A 21,958-nucleotide genomic window follows, 5' to 3' on the forward strand; every position below is an offset into this window, starting at 1 on the left:
CACCAACTCCCGGAGTTCACCCAGACCCACGTCCATTGAGTCAGTGATGCCATCCAGCCATCTCATCCTCTTGTCGTCCCCTTCTCTTCCTGCCTGCAATCCCTCCCAGCATCAGAGTCTTTTCCAATGAATCAACTCTTTGCATGAGGTGGCCAAACTATGTATAATTATAATTCAGAGTTGAAAAAGACTTTTCTATCTTTTGCTTGCAGACACATATAAATGTATTAATTGTATTTCTTCTTTTATATTTATATTTTCTTTCCAACATTTAAATGCAGACACTTCTAAAAACCTACAATCCTAAACCTTTGTTTTGTTTGTGTTTTTCTTGTCTGAAATAATTGTTTTATAAAATAGTAAGCAAGAGGAAATTAGAAAGGGATCCAGTTGGTAGCAATTTTAGTATTTGCAAAAGAAAATGTCAAAGGTCAGGCTTAACACTTAAAATCAGCTCCAGGTGTTTCCTGGCTAACAGAGCCCATATTAAACTTTTTTTCTCAAACATATGTACTGTTAGATATGCAAATATGTTTTAAAATGGAATATGCATGCATTTTATGCAAGATTCCCTTGTATTAAACGAAGTCAACAATGAATAAGCAATTTGAGAAGGAATGTTATATGTTAAAAATAAGGGAAATGGCTTGTGTTCCAGGGAAAACACCAATGTTCTGTCTCCAGCTGCTGTCCTTTGGATGTCTGTACCTTGTGACTACATTCAATCCCTCCTCCCATGCATCTCTGGTAGCCACAAATCTGATCTTTTCCCATGAATTTGTTTCTTTGTTTTTAATTATTATTGACCTGCAGCACTATGTTGGTTTCTGGTACGTAACATAGTTATTCGATATTTCTATACACAAGTTCTTAATTTTAATGTAGTCAAACTTACAGTATTTTCCATTTATGGTTACCACTTCCATGCTTTTTAAGAACCATTGTCTACCCCAAAGGGAAGGCTTTATTGTTTTATCATCTACATTTAGATATAAAACCTTCTGAAACAGATTTTTGTATGTTGGAATTAAGATTCGCTTTTCATTACCAATGGATATATAATTCAATCAGTATGATTTAGTAGAGAGGTTGCCTTCTTACAACAGCTCCACATTGTCAAACTTGCCATAATTTACTTGTATAATTAGTTTTCATGATTTGTGTAGGTTTATTTCTGGGCTTTCTTTCATTCCATATATCTGTTTGCTTTTGTACCAATTACACACTTTTAATTGCAAAAGTTTCACAAGAAGTTTGATATCTCCAGTTTTTTTTTCCCATTAATATTGCCTTGGCTAATCTTGGCCCTTTACATTCCGTATAAATTTTGGCTCATAAAATTTAAAATAAAAAAAGCTACTAGGATTTTGATTATGAATATACTGAATGCATGGATTAATTGGGGGAGAACTGATATCCTTCTTGTATGGAGTCTTTCAATCTTTTAGTTTGCTTTATTACTTATCTCTAAGTAATGTTTTGTAAGTTTTTGGTATAAAGATCATAAACATCTTTTGTTAGGTTTATTCCAGGTATGTGAGGTTTTTAATTCTATTTTAATAAAGTATAATTCCTATTTTTGGTTTGTTTCTTGTTACATGGTAACACAATTTTATTTTTGTACAATGACTCTAATTAAGTAATCTTACTAAATTTGCTAATTAAATTATCTAATATTTTTTCCTGCAAACTCAAAATTTATTATTTTAATTTTAAATCTATTTCATTACCCATTAAAGAAAATGGATTTAAAATTACCATCTCTTGCCAGGGTCCAACCTGGTGGATCCAGGGAATTTGAAGTGGGGACGGCGTCGGTGAGGATCAGGAAAAAATTGCTTAATTAAACGTTAATTAAGGATATAAAAAGTGGTGAAATAAGGATAGCTCAGTGAAGAAATTCAGTGGAGAAAAGAGGCTGAATAACTTGGCTTATGTGGAAAGCTAATAAAATTCCAAAATAAGGAATTTGCGTCACCTACATAGGCCACAGGCGTCCTCCCGCTCTCGCGAAGGAGAGGAGACACTTAAGGCCTCCCTGGTCAGATCTTAGAAGCCCAGGCATAGTTAGTAGGCTTGACGAGCCTCCACGCCCCAGATGAAAATTCAGCCAGAAGGTGAGAAAAAGAACGACATGGGGAGACCAAGCTTCGGTGAACAAGGCCCGCACTTTATTTTCCAAAGTAGTTTTTATACCTTAAGTTATGCATAGAGGATAATGGGGGAAGGGGTAGAGTCATGCAGTAAGCCAGGCTTTCTTCCTGCAAACTTATCATATGCAAAAGTTTAGGTGATTTGCATCATCTTTTGGCCTGGAGGCCTGTTAACATTTTAAGACCCTTTCTTCAGAAAACTTATTTTTCTCTAAAGGTGATTAGTCAGGCGCCACCCTCCAAAAGCATTAGATAAAGTTGCATTCCTATAGGTGTGGTGGGCTATAACAAGAAAAAGAATTAACTCAAGGGTCCAAGGTTACAAACATTAAAGCTACTACTTACATTCCTATACACCAATTATATTAATCAATACACTCCCAGGGACACAGCAGGTAAAGGATATGGAAACTTAGCAGCAAACATTGGCCCAAGAAGTGAAAAACCTTCACCAATACAATTTCTAATCAATCTTTTAACTGCTCAAAGGAATCTGTATTTAGACAGTTTAGAACATCTCATGCCTCTCACAGTTGTGAACTAAAACACTCTTGTCACGCCCAGGAACTTTATTAACTGGAGCTGTAATTTAACTCTTTCAGAGAGAGGTGGTGGGGAACAGCCCCCCATAAAGTCAGAGGTGTAGGTGAGAGCACAAAGCAGTAAAGTAGGCAGACTCTGGTTTTGGGGGTAGATGCTCGAGAATTTCCAGGGGGACTCCTGAGGCTTGATCCCACCTTTGCGTATGCCGAGCCTCCTTCCTCATGACCTTTGCCACGGGTGGAGTTCCTCACACTGGTTCCCGGCAATCTCTATTATTATTTTTATTTAAATATGTAATTGAAATATTTATTTTAAAATAGTAACTGAATAGCAGCATTAATTGATATGTATAATAAAAAGAAAAACTGGACTCCAGGTGAGAATGTAGGAAGATGTGGTAGCATTTCAGAAGGTGCTATAAAAATGGCAATTATTGCCTCTGCTCTGTCCTCATGTGAGGCATACTGTTGAGTAAATACTGTTGAGTAAAGACTTAGAGTCTGCCACTCTAAGCTTTAGTTTTCTCATTTGAAAAATGATGTCATTGTACCTGATACCTTTTGGTTTCTTTTTCTTGGGGATTGATGACCCAGATAACCTTTGGGTCTATGGTCAGTGCTTTCAAATTTTTTTTCTTTTCTTCTTCTCTTCCCCTATGGCATTGTGACTGTGGGCTGCAATGGGCCTCTTATGATCTCATTTTGGGTAAGTGTAGTGTGGGGGCCATTCCCACCTAGGACTCCTGTGTCCTCTGCTCAGGGTCCTTGGGAACTTCCATCTCCCTGGGACACCATACATTGGTTGTGGGATAAGGGATTCTGTCTCAGGTTCCTGCCTTTTTTTTTTTTTTTTTGTCCTTATTTTATTTATTATGCTCAAGACTTTTGGGGCTTCTTGAATCTGAAGTTTTACAACTCATGAGTTTTGAGCAAATCTGAGCCTTTTATCTCTTTAAACACTGTCTCCCATTCTCTGTTCTTTCTCTGCACTCCTTTTAGATGAATACTGGAGCCTTTTCTTGTTTTATTTTTGTAAATTTTTTTTGGGCACTCCATGCAGCACATGGGATCTTAATCTCTTGACCAGGAATCAAACTGGCACCCTCTGCAGTGGAAATGCAGAGTCTTAACCACTGGGCCACTAGGGAAGTCCCTGGTTCATGTCTTTAGACATTTCTCTCCCTCCTCTGTTGCTGCTGCAGCTGCTAAGTCACTTCAGTCGTGTCCAACTCTATGCTACCCCATAGATGGCAGCCCACCAGGCTCCTCTCCTAAAGCCCCCTAATTGGTTCTATGTTGTGTTAATGCAGAATGCTGGTTTTCTGAGTTCTCTCCAATCTGTGCCCTGAAAAGTAGTCTGTTAGTCCAAAAGATCCTATGCCCATGTTCATGTGGGGTTTAAACTTAGACAAGGAAAATAATGACTCAGTGTTTGACCCCCTCCTCTTCTGTCTTCTACTCCATACAGCTCTTGAGCCTGGATAGTTTTCCTTATCATTTACATCACACCCTACATTTTCTCTACTCTTAATATTGCAGAACTCTGATCTGTTTCTCTAGGTGTGCCTTCTAATGCATTAATGGTAACTAACGTGTTTTTAAAGATCCTGTTTTCTCTAAGGAAAACTTGGTATACAATACTGTTTTCTTGCTTTGGACCCAGAATTCTTTTTGGATGTTAAAATCTAAACATCTTTGGTTTTTTTTTTTTTTTTTTTTTTTTTTATCTTGTATGCATTCATGCTAAGATGCTTCGGTCATGTCCAACTCTTTGCGACCCTATGGCCTGTAGCCTGCCAGGCTCCTCTGTCCATGGAATTCTCCAGGCAAGAATACTGGAGTGGAAGTGATTCCTGTTTCCAGGAGATCTTCCTGACCCAGGGATTGAACCTGCATCTCTTTTGTCTCCTGCATTGGCAGGCAGGTTCTTTACCACTAACACCACCTGGGTAACCCTTTTATTTATCTTATGACATTCCTAATCCTTAGGTAGAGAAAATGCTACCCATGGCAGAAAGGTGGAGTCCAACATAGAAAAATGCAAAATCTTAAATGTAGATCTATTTCAAAGTAATAGCATCCTTGTTATATGATGGCCTATTATCTCTCTCATTTATTACCTCCGTCTGCCTCTTTCCTATCTGAAATATTTGTTCAAATATTCTTTAAATTTTATGCTACAATAAGGATGTTATGCAATTTCTATCAAAGAACATGTTGAGATATTTATGCTACAGAAGTTACTTCTTTTTATATTTGTAAATAGATATTTAATACATACAAGTGGCTGTGTACTTACTAGGACTCTCCTTCATATATGCTGAATATTGAATTAAGCACTGAAGGGAACAGACAAGAGGTGCAAGTTCCTGACAATCTTTTAGGAACTTAAAATATAGTTGGAAAGACATGATAACACAAGACAACCCAAGAAAGCAATATAAATTATAGGCATTTATTATAATTGCTATACAGGGTCAAATAATGAAGAAATCAGCAGAGTTCAAAGTACCTGGGGATAACTTTCTAGAGAAGTTGGCATTAAATCTTTGGTAGGGTGGTAACTTTGGAAGATGCTGAAAAGAAAGAATTGAACCACCAGCAGAAGGAATAGACATAGAGAAAGGAAATGGGACAGAAGAACATGGGAACCATGAGACACTTTGCCTGACTGAATAGAAGTTATATTTAAGAACAATGTAAAATTCACAGAATATCCAGGAAGCCCTAAAAAAATCAAGTAGACTTTTTTTTAATTAAAATTTTTATTGGATCATAGTTGCTTTACAATGTTGTGTTATTTTCTGCTGTATAGCAAAGTGAATCACTCCTATGTATACCTATATCCACTCTTTTTTATATTTCCTTCCCATTTAGGTCACCACAGAACTTTGAATAGCATTCTCTGTAAACATATTTTGCAATTTGTAGCTGCTTCCCCTATGGGTCTTCTAAAGCTCAAATAGCAGAAACTAATATCACAGGAAATAAAATTGGAAAATTTTGAACTCTTAAGGCAATACCTATCAGACACCAAAGTGATATATGAGACACATTACCTTGTATAAATTCCCTCAAGGTGGTTAGATGACCGCTATATTCCTAATACAAAAGGGGTGGAGAACCTGGAAATTAAAGGCAGATTTCTTTGGTATGAGCTGAGGCTCCAGGAGATGTGTCCACAAGGAGGTAGGTTGAATAGCATTTCCACATTTCCCCTCTTAGTGCTGGAGAGAGATGCATCAAGGAGACTCAGTAAGAGTCTAATGTGTACCCCTTGAAGCTTTGGAGGTGGCAGTAGAGACAGTGACTCTAAAGGCCAGGAGATGAGCTTGTGAGTAGCTCATGCAACCAAGAGAGGCTGCAAGGGGGTTCGCCCATTTTCCCGGGGTTCGTTGGAGAGTTCCCTGTGGAGCTGATGTGAGCCTTGAATGTGGGAGAGCCACCCTGAGGCTGTCCAGGTCCTGTCCCCAAAGATTGTCTGAAGGCTGAACTGGTCTCAGTAGATAGAAGCTAAAGGTGTCACTTGGAGTTGTGGATGTCATAAGTGATAAAGTGAGATGTATGACTCTGTCAAGGGTTGTACAGGTGAAAAAAAGGTCCCCAGTGATTGGAGAAGGAGGATAAATCACTGAACCTGGAAAAGCATCCATTGGTTAGGAATCAGCTTTAAGTAGATACCAGCCCTCTTAGGTCAGTGACCAGAAAGTTAACTTTCCTTCTCCACTGACCACTTCTTTCCCCCGCTCTCCTTTTTCACTCCACTCCCATATTCCAGAGGCCTTGGAACCAAGGTTGACTAGCTGGGGAGGAAGGACCTGGGGAAACAATAGAGGACCTTCTTCACTGGCTTTGGTTTCTACTGTAGCAAGCTATGGAGGTTAGACAATTTAGAGAAAGACTAAAATCATATGATATTGCTTGTATGTGGGATCTTAAAAAAGGGTAAAAATGAATTTATCTATAAAACAGAAATAGAGGTACAGTTGTAGAAAATAAACTTATAGCTACCAGGGGGTAGGAGGGAGTGTTGGAAGATTGGGATTGACATATACACACTGCTGTATATAAAATTGATAACTAATAAGGACCAACTGTACAGCACAGCGGATATATGTATATGTGTAATATATTCACTTTCCTGTCCATCTGAAACTAACATAAGATTGTACATCAACTCTACTCCCATAAAAATTATAATTTTATGTACTTATTTTTGGCTGTGCTTGGTCTTAATTCCTGTGTGGGCTTTTCTCGAGTTGTGGCAAGCAGGTGCTACCCTCTAGTTGGGGTATGTGGGCTTCTATTGCAGTGGCTTATCTGGTTGCAGAGCAGAGGCTTTAGGGCCTGGGGGCTTCAGTAGTTGAGGCTCCCAGGCTCTAGAACACAGGCTTAATCGTTGTGGCACACGGGTTTAGTTGCTCTACAGAATGGGGATCTTCCCAGACCAGGGATTGAATCCATGTCTTCTGTATTGTTGGCAGGCAGATTCCTTACACTGAGTCACCAGGGAAGCCCTACTCCCTTAAAAATTAAATGAAAAAAGAAAAGATAAAAAAATAAAGTTTAAGTCACCTTTCTATATGTAGCTGGGTATTCTGATTTATAAATTGAGATTATGTTTGGTGAATCAATATAATTTTTTTTTTTTTTTTTTAAGTCTCAAGTGATCAGGGTATGGATAAAGGCCTAAGTCTTATTGGCTCAAAAGATGCTGTATTCATTTCCTGGGGCTGCTGTGACAAACTCCCACAATCTGGGTGGCTTGGAGCAGGAAACATTAATTCTCTCACAGTTCTGGAGGCTAGAAGTCCAAAGCCAATAGGACTTAGTAGGGCAATGTTGTGTCTAGAGGGTCATTTGTTCCATGACTTTCTCGGCTTGTGTTGTTGCCGACAATCCTTGCATTCCTTGGCTCTCAGGCACATCTCTGCCTTCCTAGTTGCATGGCTATCTCTCTCTGTGTCTCCGTCTGCATTGGTATTCTCCGGTCTGTGTGTCTGTTTTTGTATCTCATCTTATAAGGACACCAGTCATGTTAGATTGGTGTCTACTGTGTATAATGTCATCTTAACTTACATCTGTACCTAATCTACCTGCCAGACTCAGTCTTTCCTAGTCCTTCTCGCTCGTAAAAATTTTGTGGACCAAACAAGACTGATGGGCAGTCAGTGTACATCAGTTCAGTTATTCTGACTGAATTTTTAAAGACTATTTATTATTTTTTCTCATATTTTTATTTTATATTGGAATTTACTTGATTTACAATGTTGTGTTAGTTTTCAGGATACAGCAAAGTGATTTAGTTATGAATGTACATATATCTATTCTTTTTTAGATTCCTTTCCTGTATAGTTTATTTCAGAATATTGCATAGAGTTCTCTGTGCTATACAGTAAGTCCTTGTTTATCTATTTTATATGTAGCAGTATATATATGTTAATCTCAAACTCCTAATTTATCCCCCCCATACCTTCTCCTTTGTTAACCATAAATTTGTTTCCTCTGTCAATCCGTTTCTGTTTTGTAAATAAGTCCATTTGTATCATTTTTTTTTTAGATTTCACATATAAGTGATATCATATGATTTTATGATTGTTTTTTTAAATGACCCTTTCCTGGCTGCATAATATCCTTTCAATTCTTTCTGTTGCTTCAGCACATTTTATATTGTTTAATGATGGAATTTTCACGAATTGCATGAAATAATTGTCTACAAATGTTTCCTCCACTTGACATGTTTTTCTTGAGTCCTTTTTGTTTATAATGGTTTCTCTAAAATCTGTTGACTGCAGTAGGGTCTCACAGGGTGTTTTATTTAATTGAATTGAGTATTCACAAGAGTAGACAAGGGTCAGCTGCTTTAAGTGAATCTTGAAGTATCCCAATTTCTTGGAGGACATCTTTAAATTAAGATCGTCAGCAAAGTCAAGGGAAGCTGCTGCAGGGGAGTGACAACTTACTCATTCTCCTGAAATGCAATTTAATCTTTTTCCCCTTACCTGCCCAAAGTCCTAAAACAAGTCTTTATTTCCTTTGCCCTCATTGACTGATTAATAAATCAACAAATGAAGAACTATCCAGTATGGTATGATTTTAATCATTCTACCATGTGGCTCACTAGGGCACTGATTTTCTAAGGGTTGCAAGATTTTTTAAAAGGAGAACAATGATAATAATAGTAATAATGATGTTCATAATTATACTAACATTCATTAGGTCTGTGTCTTTTCTATGTACTTGTCTTGTTTATTTATCTTATCAGTTCTATGAAGTAGGAAGAATTACCATTCCAATATTACAGATGAGAAAAGTAGGTTTATAGAGTTTCATTCCCTTCCCTAAGTTCGCAGAGCTAGTAAGATGTTGTGATTGCAATTATATGATTGTTCTTATAATGACTGTTACAGTCAATTAATCAACATTGCTTTTAACTGCTAATATTTCTTCAAATAACTTTCTTAAGAGGAGATTTTAAAATTCTTACCTATCTATATGACAGTTCTTTTTGGAAAACTATTGCTCAGACTTGAATTTCTTATCCTGCAATCTGAACATTCAGATAATGATGCAATAAAATCTTTTATGGGACACTCCTCAAGATGGTTATATGCTAAGGGAGGGAATAAGATATATTTTCATAACTTTTGACTCCTATCAAGTACTTTTCTTCTCGGAGCAGCATAGAAAAAGCCTGAAATTGCGGCTCATAAGGAGAGCAATCTGCAATTATTTACTGAGTCATCCCAACAATATCTCATTTTATCATTTTTGTGGAAAGGCATAATAGGAAAAGACCCAAACTTTCTGTGAACATTTGAAAAGCCCTCCTCACTAGGGGAGGGAGGAAACTAAGTTTAGATAATTGCAAATTCCATTTCAGTCTGTTATATTCCAAGTAAATGTTCTGTCTCAACGTGGATTACATCTTATCTTTTGAAATGATTGAAGCTATTGCTTTTCCTTGCTGGAGTGCTGGTCTTGTTCCCATGTGAGAAAAGAGAGAGAGGCAAAGAAAACGGGGCTGAGGATCTGCAGCAGTCACCCATGCTCTCAGCTGCAGGGGAGAGGGGACCTTTGGGGAAATTATTTGGCATTTAAAGCAAGTGGTTCCCAAGGCAGCTGCTGAATGGAGCTGAATATTTTGTTAAATGATTTTCTTCTCTGACCTTTATTACTAATAAATCTTCTTTAAGCATTTATAGAGTGAAAAGAAAGGTTGTTTTTATTAATCTCTTTTCTTTTTGCCCACAGAACCCAAAGAAATGGTGTTGCCTGGCAAGAGATTTGCTATACTTCATGAAAAATCAGACCAAGGTAATGCTTATTTTGAATTGACATATATTTTTTCAGTCTGTTTAATTCCAGTGCATTCAACTAGTTGGTTTTTTCTTGATTCCTAGTTTTAGGTATTGGATAATCAATCAGAAGAGTAAATCATTATCTGAAAAGTAGAAGGAATAATTTTTGATGATCAACATATTGAGGAAGTAGACGGTAAATTTTAAAATATATATTAGCGTAAAGCATTGGGGATAATGATTCATTTTCTGACACTACGCTTGCATTTGTTTAAATGGGTGAATAGGATCTTGACTAGAAGATTGTACTCCAGACCCTGGGCCATGGACAGATACTGGTCTATGGCCTTTTCAGGCTGCACAGCAGGAGGTAAGTGGTGGGCAAATTAGCAAAGTCGCTCCCCATCACTCACATTACTGCCTGAGCGCCACTTCCTGTCAGATGAGCGGCAGCATTAGATTCTCATAGGAGCACAATAAATACAGTGCAGTCCCCAAACCACTCCCCCCATCCATGGAAACATTGTCTTCCACAAAATCTTTGGTCCCTGGTGCCAAAGAAGTTGGGGACTGCTGTTGCACTCATTTGGAAATAACTCCAATTAGTGTGTCATATTTACAAATAATAGACAATGAGAGAATTGGTAAATTTTTATAAGATTTTCTTTATATTTAAGCATTAGTCAGATGGTTTTATATATATATATATTGAATAGGCAAAACAATTTTAGTACAAATTCCTGGAAAAATTTCATCGAGTTTGATGGAGACACTCTTACGCAAAGCATATATTTTCTTTGGAAAGACTGAATTATATCATGCAGTTGTTGAATAGCATGCCTGATTATACTCAACAGATTGCATGTTTAGTTACTAAATTTTCCAACTGAGTGTGATTTATTTACATACGTGGGCCCTAGAATGTGAACGCTCATGCAAATATTCTAATGACATACATGCGTAAACAAAGCTGAGCACAGATGCAGATATAAAATGTATGTTTCATGAAAAAAGCTGCTGTCTCAAAAGAGTTTTTACTAGAAAGTTTCTAGAAGGTTAGACTTATGATGGGAACTAAAGCCATCTATCAATATTATCTACTTATATAACTGTGAAGATATGATGTTGCTTTACATATATGAACACACTTACTGGATTTGTTGAAATGTATAATAGGCTGCATAATAGTTGGAACCAATTGGGTTCTGTTTTTGAGAAATTGATGAATTCCTAAAAAAAAAAAAATGAGTGCTGAAACAAAGGAAGCCTTTGAATTGAATGGACATCAGCAGAAAACTAGGCTCTGAACTTTAATTTGCAGTGGAGCAAAAATAAATTGCTAGTTTGAATTACAAACTGGCTTTAGTTAATGCTTCAAGGGAAGCATAAACTCTTTAAGGAAGTAACTTCTCTAATGGGGATTTGCGATTGTAGGCACTCTATATGAAAATGTTAAATCAAACTGTAAGGAATTTTTTAATGGCTAATGAAATCAGTTGAAGGTTGGTTTTATCAAAAATATTAACTGTGACTCCTCAAGAAGAGCATTATAATAAAAACCAATATCTAGACAGTATATAGAAGTGGTTGAAGCTGAGCACTGTGATATAAGCATAGGGATATGAATGGTAGAAAACTGCTGATTGAGAGGGCGTTAATGGGAGATGACACAGTAAAGACAGAGAAGGAAACACGCTGAGATGGAGATAATGAAGAGGGCCAGGGGTCCATGCCCTTTACAATGAAACAAGGATGAAGGGAGGACGCACCAACTACCCAGGATGCGTTCATGTGAAGTGTTTCTTTTTTCCAGAGGTATGTATATACTAATCCATTAGATCTTATTAGACTTTTATTTCAGTTATTTAAGATAGGGATAAACTTACTTCAAACTAAATGTAATCAAGAAAGAGGTGAGGCAAAGGAGGGAAATTCCCATTAATGTGGCAGAACGTCCAGCATTGTGTACCTGGGGTAGCAAAATTTGCGTCTTCCCAACGTGCAAATAAAATTGGACCAGTTCTGTATGTTGGCAGTCCAAGTGCTTTGCTCTGATAATGCTCCCAAAGAGATGATGCTACAGGATACTGTTTGTGTGGAGGTTGGGAGTGGGGTGTGAAGGAGAAACTGGGGTGGGAGAAATGGTGTTCATGTCATCGCCTCACTAGGTTGGTCCTTTGGACCCATTGAAATAGGGGTGTCTGCAACTTTATAAAAAATTCCTGTTAATAAGGCAAAGAGTGGTGATGTTGTGATATCTGTCTTTATTATCTTAAATGGGATATATGCATTTCAATTTCAATGTTTAAATAGTAGAAGTTCAAGGCATATTAGTAAAGCTGTTATTTTTGGACAAATGGGACCATTCAGCTTTTCTCAGTTGCGCGTGATGACTAACACACTCATTTTGAGTACCATTAACTCTGGCAATGGGGCTTGGAGACCAATCTATTGTGTTAGCAGGCACTTTTGCGTGTGCAGATACCTGAAAGTTCTACATTTGACTTTTTAAGAAAGGGTTTAAAAATAACTTTTCATGTAGTGTTTTATTATGTAAAGTCTCCAATGTCTGTTGATTACAATGTTCTTAATTCCCAAAGAGAGGCAACTTTGCCTAGTCAGATTAAAATACCCTTCTCTGGACCTAGTAAGATTATGCACAAAAATAAAGGCTGTTATTCTGTTCCATTTTAAACAGGTTTATATGTCCTTGAAATAGATTGAGTTTCAGTTAGGAAAATTTGATGCTTATAATTTATTTATATTATGTAGGAATATTAAATTTTAGTCTCATATACATTTAACTTCCCTATGGGAAAGTGAAATGGGATATTAAGGACTCAGCAATTTTTTGATGTACTCTATTGTCTATAAATAGGTTGAAATCTTGGCTTAATATAAACACATTTTTGGAGAATCAAAAATAAACTATCATAAGGCTAGTGTACAGCATTATTTATGCTCTAGGGCACTAAGAGATAAGTGATAAATATATTGCTTAGAGATTGGTTTCATTGTGGTCTATTATTATTGGCTGTAGAATAGAACATTCTGTAGATATAATATATATTGACATTTTTTAAAGGATAGAATTCTTTTGATATTTTAAGAGCTTATTACAATTATATTTTATATTATTTATTGCAAAGTACTGTTAAGTAATAATGGCAAGTAAAGCATCAGATGTGCAGGTTGATAATCAGTTAAAGGCCAGGAATCACAATGAGAGTTCGAAATGCCTCTACGTGTGTGATGAAAGTGGTGATGTAATTGTCATGATGCTCTGACTAATGGATGGGCAATAGACACAGTGCTTTACAGAAATAGAACTATAACATCACACAGTCATCTCCCAAAGAGTATTTAAACTGAAAGTCAAAGAATAAATCATTGAACACCTTCGTGGAGAAGTGATTAAAACATAATTCTTAAAGGTGAATTTACATCAGGAAGAGAGGATAATTTCTATGAATTTGCTTTTTCTTAAAAATGAACTTTGTTATTTGCTAAAGTTCTTGGTACTCTTTACTCTTCTGAGAATTAGATTCAGTAGATATTCTCTCTTTTTTAAACTAAAGAAAACTCCCATGTATAGTGTTAATGGAATAGTCATATAGAAGCCTTTTGTCATTACTGTTTAGTTGCTAAGTCATGTCCGACTCTTTGTGGCCCCATGGACTGAAGCCCGCGAGGCTCCTCTGTCCATGGGATTTTCCAGGCAAGAATACTGGAGTGGGTTGCCATTTCCTTCTCTGAGGGATCTTCCCAACTCAGTGATCAAACCCATGTCTCCTGCATTGGCAGGTGGATACTTTACTGCTGAGCCACCAGGGAAGCCCTATAGAGGCCATAGAATTGTCTTCTACGAATGTTCACATTCTTGCATTTTTTCCCCACCTATGTTTCTTACTGTGATTGTTTTTCTCTTCCTCCACTATATACCCTAAACATTCTCATCTTTCCTTGTGCTGGAAACTCCATTTGAAATGCCTAGTTTCTTTCTTCCTTATTCCAAAGCCTGCATAATCTTAAAACTGCTCTTTATGGAGCCTTCTGAATTCCTCATCATGCTACAACTATTTCTCTTCCTTAACCCATATTTACTCTGTAAAGTAACCTAGATACACTGTCTGTCACACTGTCACTGATTTATGAATATTGCTATATAATAGCTCCCTTGTGTGCATGTATTTATGCATGTATGTATATGTACATTATACAACTTTTTATTTTGTGTAAAGGTACACACTGTCATGGGACTTCCTTTTCCTTTGGTGTGATTGTGAAAGAAGGTTCTTCTGTTACCCACTTTTACTCCCACTTGTGAGTGAAGTAGACAGGCTCTGAATGAGTGAGGTCCTTGCATCTCTAAGATACCCATTGAAGGAATATTTAAAAGGAGGTTCAAGAGGGAGGGGTATATGCATAGCTGATTCATGTTGTTGTACAGCAGAAACTAGCATAACATTGTAAAGCAATTGTCCTCCAATTTAAAAAAAAGCTAAAAGATTCCTTTGTATTATGAGGATTATAATTTAGCAATGTTTTACATCAATTAGGACAAATTTAAGAACTTTCTCTTCCTTTATGATATCTTTTCAATGTGAATAAAATATAAAATCAAATATTCTAATTTATAAAGCAAATAATTTTCAACTATCAAAATACATTTCCTTCATCAAAGGGAGGTTGCCTAATTCAGAGGTTGTCCAATTCAATTACCCGTTGGCTCTGTGCCATTTTGCACATGCCATTGGAGAAAACTCGAACCCAAGCTACTCAATGAAGGCAGTTTTGCCTAAGAGCAAAACACTGATCTATAGAGACACTACCTATTGCATATCTTACATCAAAATCAATTGGGAAAAAAGTTATAATTTGCCACCTCAGTCAACTTAATATTTATCTACTGTGTTCACTGATTTGATGACTGAATTGGAAATCCACTCCAGTATTCTTGCCTGGAGAATTCCATGGGCAGAGGAGTCTGGTGGGTTGCAGTCCATGGCGTTGCAGGGTTGGACATAACTGAGCAACTAACATTTTCTCTTTTTTGTTTTTTCTTTTTCATATATGAGTATGTTTGTCCCTTTCTTTCTCTGAATGTATGTTTTTAAAGCATTTAAAAATTATGCCACTAGATGTCAGCAGCAACCTCCTAGGGTTCCTGTGGCCTTAAATTGTAACAAAATTGGTACCTGATTAGAACATCTTATCTGAGAACAGTAAATATTCATTTTGCAAGTTTAAAAAATATTTTGAGATATTAGGAAAATCAAATATTATATAATATTTAGACATCATTTTTCAACTGGTTTTTGTTCACGTGTGACAGGTTACTTTTTTTTCTTTTGTTTAATATATTTTTAATTGGAAGATAATTGCTTTACAATGTTGTATTGGTTTATGCTGTACAACAACATGAATCAGATACACACACACACACACACACACCGACCCCCCTCTCTTTGAGCCCCCCTCTCCCCCCGATCCCAGCCTTCTAGGTCATCAGAAAGCACCAGGCTGAGTTCCCTGTGCCATACAGCAGCTTCCCACTAGTTATCTATTTTATACATGGTATATGTCAGGGCTATTCTCGCGATTCGCCCCACCCTTTCCTTTACCCCACTGTGTCCATGAGTTCAGTCTCTGCATCTATGTCTCTATTCCTGCCCTGCAGATAGGTTAATCAGTACCATTTTTCTAGATTACATCTATATGCATCAACATAGGATACTTGGACGGGCTGCTTTTGCTTCCAGTGTTTCTCAACCAACAAGATGGCGTGAAGAAACATGTGTGAGGCTGAGGAATTTGTCAGAAATTGGACCTGATGCCAGAGCTTGAAATTTCTGTTTTAATGCCTAATGATTCATTTATGCTGTGATGGCATGGGTATTTGTGCTCTGGCATGTTTCATTCTGTTTTTGCAGAAGCACTTTTGGAGCTACAACCTATCAGAAGATGGTGTGGTATTAATTTTTCAGCATCCACATCTGTGCACTGTTTCCTTAGCAATGTCTAAACTTTCCTGGATCTGTGCTCTTTTATTGCAAGATACTCAGAACATTTTGATAGACGCCAAATACCCATAATACTGTTTCAGTTCAGTTCAGTTGCAAAAAATCGGACACGACCGAGTGACTGAACTGAACTGAACTGAAAGAGTATTATGGGTGTTTGCTCACCAGTTGACAAAGAAGACAATCTAGAAATATGAAAAGAATGCTATATGCTATTTTTTATGAATTATAATACATGTGATTGTTGAATCCTTAAGATAGCAGTTTACAGTATCACAAATATTCTTTTTTCCAGCCATTAATTATAAATTATAATATGGGCCAGTGTTCAATAGATACTATTACATATTCATTATTTTAAATAATGCAGCTATTATTTGGTGAAATCAGATTCACATTACCAGGAAGATTCAGACTAATCTATTGAATTTTAGTTATCAGTTGAAATTCAGTCTTAGGTGATTGGCTATGAGTTGACCAAACATGAAGCAGATTTTTAAATGATTATGAAAAAGGTAGAGTTGTTCCCATTTGGAACAACTCTTTTGGAAAAATCCTGCTTTCAGAGCATTTAAAAAAACACCTTAGCAAAAGTTGGAAAAGAGAACTGTGAAAACGTTTCCTTTCCTGAAGCCAGTTTTACCAAAGAAAATACTAATGTAAATGGTACACCCGTATCACTGCTAAGATTTAAAAATTTGCTTTAGTTGGTTCAATGAGGGGGCTAACTCGACTAGTCCGTATGCTGAGGAAATAGTTCCTTTCATATCGAAGTTGTTATATTTGACAATTATTGGTTTAAGAGATTATCAGCAAGTTTCTTGATTTTTGCATTCCTGTTTTAGAACTACCGGTGAAAAAGACTTAACCAAGATTTCCCCCCAAGCGTGTGGTTGTTACTCTTTAGTTATGCTTGTAGGCGATGGGGCAAGCATATGAAATCATGCTGCTGTTACTTGACCCATGTAATTTCTTCACATGGAGTAGGTGCAGTGAGTAAGTACTGTGGATACATGGAAGGTATGTCACTAGCCAGATGTTCAGTTAAAGCACTCTCAACATTGAACTGGTGCGGAAGCACACGGCTTGCTCCACCATTACGGTACATTCTGCGTTTGCAGTGCTTACCCCCCCATCAGGGAGTCAGGGCTGGCGTGTGACGGGGCGTCTGTCTTCAGTATGTCCCTTTCTTAACCTTTGGGAATAGTTCAGTGACTCAGATGTAGTCTTTTGAGGTAGAGATGCTGACAGTTTCACGCAGACTGTTACAGCTCCAGATTAAGAAACTAACCCCCCTCTTCCAGCGCTGCTGGTGCGTTTCTCCATAGCATGTTCATTTGCCTGAGCATTGTCACAGATCAAGTTAAAGCAGACAGAAGGTCAGGTTCCCTTTGGGCGGATCCAGAAACCCAAACAACTCAGCCTGACATTCAAAGACCACTTCAGGACTTCCCTGGCAGTCCAGTGGTTAAGGCTTCGTGCTCCCAATGCCAGGAGTATGGGTTCAGTCCTTGGTTGAGGAACTAAGGTCTTGCATGCCACCACTCTGTGAAGCCAATAAATAAATGCATAGAATAAAGCTGTTTAAAAACAAAAGAAGGGCCACTTCACGACTGGTGCATCCCAGCTTCTTCCAATCTCCTTTCCATCTGATTCCTCTTCCAGGTGTGGTCTCCTAGCCCATGCAACCTGCTTGAACCCAGGCCTGTGTATGATTGACTTATTTCTACCTGGATGACTTTGCATTTGCTCTTACATTTTTCTCCCCTCCCAACTTCTTATTAATTTTAGAGAGAAGAATGTAGTAGGGACACTTCTCGGGAGCCAGTTGGTCTGGTTTGCATTCAAATCCCAGACAGGTGATTTATTAGCTTGTTGCTGCCTTACCTAATGCAGGCTGTTTAACCCATGGGAGATCCATATTGGTTTCTTTGACAAAACTATGAAAGAATACTTAAATAATTGAGTTAATGTTAGTATTAACAGCATATTGATATTAACTTATAATAACTACTGACACATAGTCAGTGCTAATATATACTAGCTACTATATATCAAATCTATCCAGTCAGTCTCAAAATTTGCTTCCATAAAACTTAGTCTGAATACTTATCATTCTTCATACAATGATTATTAATCTCATTGGCATCAGATCAGATCAGATCAGTCGCTCAGTCATGTCCGACTCTTTGCGACCCCATGAATCGCAGCACGCCAGGCCTCCCTGTCCATCACAAACTCCCGGAGTTCACTCAGACTCGTCCATCGAGTCAGTGATGCCATCCAGCCATCTCATCCTCTGTCGTCCCCTTCTCCTCTTGCCCCCAATCCCTCCCAGCATCAGAGTCTTTTCCAGTGAGTCAACTCTTTGCATGAGGTGGCCAAAGTACTGGAGTTTCAGCTTTAGCATCATTCCTTACAAAGAAATCCCAGGACTGATCTCCTTCAGAATGGAGTGGTTGGACCTCCTTGCAGTCCAAGGGACTCTCAAGAGTCTTCTCCAACACCACAGTTCAAAAGCATCAATTCTTTGGTGCTCAGCCTTCTTCACAGTCCAACTCTCACATCCATACATGACCACAGGAAAAACCATAGCCTTGACTAGACAGACCTTTGTTGGCAAAGTAATGTCTCTGCTTTTGAATATGCTATCTAGGTTGGTCATAACTTTCCTTCCAAGGAGTAAGCGTCTTTTAATTTCATGGCTGCAGTCACCATCTGCAGTGATTTTGGAGCCCAGAAAAATAAAGTCTGACACTGTTTCCACTGTTTCCCCATCTATTTCCCATGAAGTGACCGGACCAGATGTCATGATCTTCATTTTCTGAATGTTGAGCTTTAAGTCAACTTTTTCACCCTCCTCTTTCACCTTCATCAAGAGGCTTTTTAGTTCTTCTTCACTTTCTGCCATAAGGGTGGTGTCATCTGTGTATCTGAGGTTATTGATATTTCTCCCTGCCCACCTGTCAGTATTTTTATATTTGATGATCTGTACAACTTGGTATTTCATTTTCCTCATCAAAAAGTAAGACAATAATACTTGACGTAGCCAGACCAAGGGTTATTATGAAGACAAAGTTGGAGGGACTTCCCTGGTAATCCAGTGGTTAGGACTCTGCAATTCTGATGCAGGGGTACAAGTTTGAACCCTGGTCAGGGAACTAGGATCCCATATGCCATGCAGCATGGCCCCCCCAAAAAAAAACCCAAAATGGAGGACAAGAGTAATAACAAGGTTATCTTTTATTCCTGCTTTTGTTATGTACAAAGAACTGAATTAGGAGGTTTACTTACCTTGAGTGACCACATAATACCATACACATGTTTGATACGTGATGTCCAGGGAGGCGATGAATCCACGTTTAATTGAAAACAAGGAGATAGCAGAACATCCAAGTGCAAAAATCAATTAGAAATGGAAATGTGTTGAGTTCAGAAAAGAAGTTACAACCTGAGATGGAGTTTTGCTTGAAGCTGTTTAAATGAATGAATGACTTACCTGAAAGAGAAGGTGCCGACAGAGAAGAGTAGCCATGAAAGAACTCCCCCACCGCCCACACAACACCATCCATACACACACACCATCCATACACACACACCAATCAGAGGGGTGAACCTCACAGTCATGTGTTTCTCCAGTTTTTGTAATTAAAAAAAAAGTGTATAATAATATTATCTTGGAGCTAATGCATTTATTCTTTAAAAATCCACAGTTGAAAGTAGCATCAGACATAGAAGTATTATGTCTGAAAATCTAGGACAGATAACATTTCTCATCCTAACTTTTGACCTGATGTAAATGTCATAACATCAACAATTAATCATGCAACAAAATTATTATTGTCCATTTTTCATGGAAGAAGTTTGATGTTTGATCTGATTGGTGATATGCTAGCTGGGCATATGTCAGATTAATCAGTACAGGATATGTGAAGGGCTTTGGAAGATCATGGATTATCCTTTTACTGTGATGGAAATAAATAACTTTTCATTACTATAATACACTTAACTTTTGATACTTTTCTTTCTAATTTATTAAAATGATTAAAAATTTGATAGATCAGCATTCTCTGTAGCTCTCACGAAACTTATGGTAGACATCTCGTTTTCTTCGGGCAGCTGGGAAACCCATTCTGGGAATGCTGGCAAATTATGGATAATAATAATAGCAAATATTTATTAACTGCTTATTTGATGTCAGGCACTGTTCTAACACAACGTGAAGCATTAGGGTATACTGTTACCTCTGTGTCGGTTTTGGCATTGTTGCTGTGGAACACTTAATGAACAAAACTCATTGGCATGGGTATGCGGATTATATGGGTGGTTTACCATGGTCTCAGCTGGGATTGCTCATGTTCTCTGCTGGAAAGTCAGCTGTGGGTTTTTGCTGATCTTGGCTGAGTTCTCTCATGTTCCTGGCTAACATACTGAACGGTGCAAAGTTGTAGAACATTTCCATCATCTTGCTGTGTGCTTTTGAATGGTGCTGCTCTAATTGGTCAGACATGAGTGCTTCTGCTCTACTTAACAGGGTTGTGTTTCATTTACATTCACAAAATAAGTCTGCCTTTTGTAGCCTGTCCTGCATTCTTTTCTAGGCCCTGGACATGTGGATAAGGGTTTATTTTCTTGGCTACATTAGTTTTCTTTCTTTAGTCCTGCCTGACTTTCAGAACAGAACAATTCAATTCACAGAAGTTATCCTAGTAACAAAAGATACCGCTCTGAAAATACTTGAGGGCTGTGTTCTCCCAGCAGAGAGTCCTCATCGAGCACACAGGGCTTCTGTTGACTTGAAAGTGAACTCTGGTTGTGGAGTGGGTATTACTGCCTTAGAAAAGAAAAAGAATAACTTCCAGGCAAAAGGGCCTTTCTTCTCCCTAGGTGTAATTTTTCTTGAAAGCTTGTTTATTGATTTTCCTGGTAACAACTGAGCTTGCAAGCTATAAAAGAAAAAAAAAATAGAAGCAGGGAAATAATACCAACAATCAACAAGTTTATTCATCAGCTCTATCTCATGTAGTCAGTCACACAGGACTATGAAATGAAATGTACCATGTGCCCTAATCCTAGTTTTATTACAGAGTTCATAGAATTTAGTTCATCAGAATGGAAAGCAAATGCTTCAAATTTCAAGCGAGGTTCTATTCCCATTATAAAAGGGTCTGTGACTGAATTAATGTCATCGGGTGAGCAGAGTGCTCAAGAAACTGGGGTAGACTGAAGTAAATATGGCTGCTTAATGGGATAGTACCTGGTACAATTAAAATGCTGTTGATTTTGATCTCTGATCAGTCTGTCACATTGCCTGAAATAACCTCCACTAGCATTGATCCTATGGGAAAACATCTTCTTAAATTTCTGATCCATGTGATAACACTTTAAAAAAGTCCTATGATCAGGTAATTTTGGAAAATGCTGAATTTTATATCTCCCTCCTGTAGTTTTATGACACACATTAGAATATTAGGCTGTGAAAATTCTGCTGTAAACAAACCTGTTTAACTTTGTTTAACCCAGCGTTTCCTCGAGGTAGTGGATCATGGAACCTTTTCTACTTTAGTGTCCTTTTTGTAATACTCATTCCACCCAGAGGCTAGGTTTCAAGGAAGCACACTTTGTGAAATGTTGCTTTAGAAGAAACCCTGAATTCCTGAGAGGGCTTGCTTTAGGACACAAGCATTACTGGGTGTGAGTAACACTGCCGCCACTGGCATCCATCAGTACTGACTGTGTGTGTGTGCACGCGCACACGTGTGCTCAGCTGTGTCTGACTGCATGGAGTAGCCCACCAGGCTCCTCTGTCTATAGGATTTCCCAGGTAAGAAATACTGGAGTGAATTTCCCCCTCCAGGCCATCTTCCCGACCCAGGGATCAAACCCGAGTCTCTTGTGTCTCTGGCATTGGCAGGAGTATTCTTTACCACTAGCACCAC

General features: G+C 37.9%; 1 protein-coding gene across 3 annotated transcripts in view; it reads left to right on the forward strand.

Moving 5' to 3' along the window:
• INPP4B (inositol polyphosphate-4-phosphatase type II B) overlaps positions 1-21,958 on the forward strand; it is an 853,196-nt gene that overhangs the window by 134,830 nt on the left and 696,408 nt on the right. For all 3 annotated transcript variants that reach the window (XM_086346584.1, XM_086346591.1, XM_086346583.1), the window contains exon 2: positions 9,950-10,012. The gene's annotated coding sequence lies outside the window, so the exon portion shown is untranslated. The remainder of the gene's footprint in view (positions 1-9,949; positions 10,013-21,958) is intronic.

The sequence above is a fragment of the Bos grunniens genome, chromosome 17, assembly GCF_055505025.1.
Source record: "Bos grunniens cultivar Pamir isolate PY7600 chromosome 17, Bosgru_T2T1.0, whole genome shotgun sequence".
NCBI classification, from domain to species: Eukaryota; Metazoa; Chordata; class Mammalia; order Artiodactyla; family Bovidae; genus Bos; species Bos grunniens.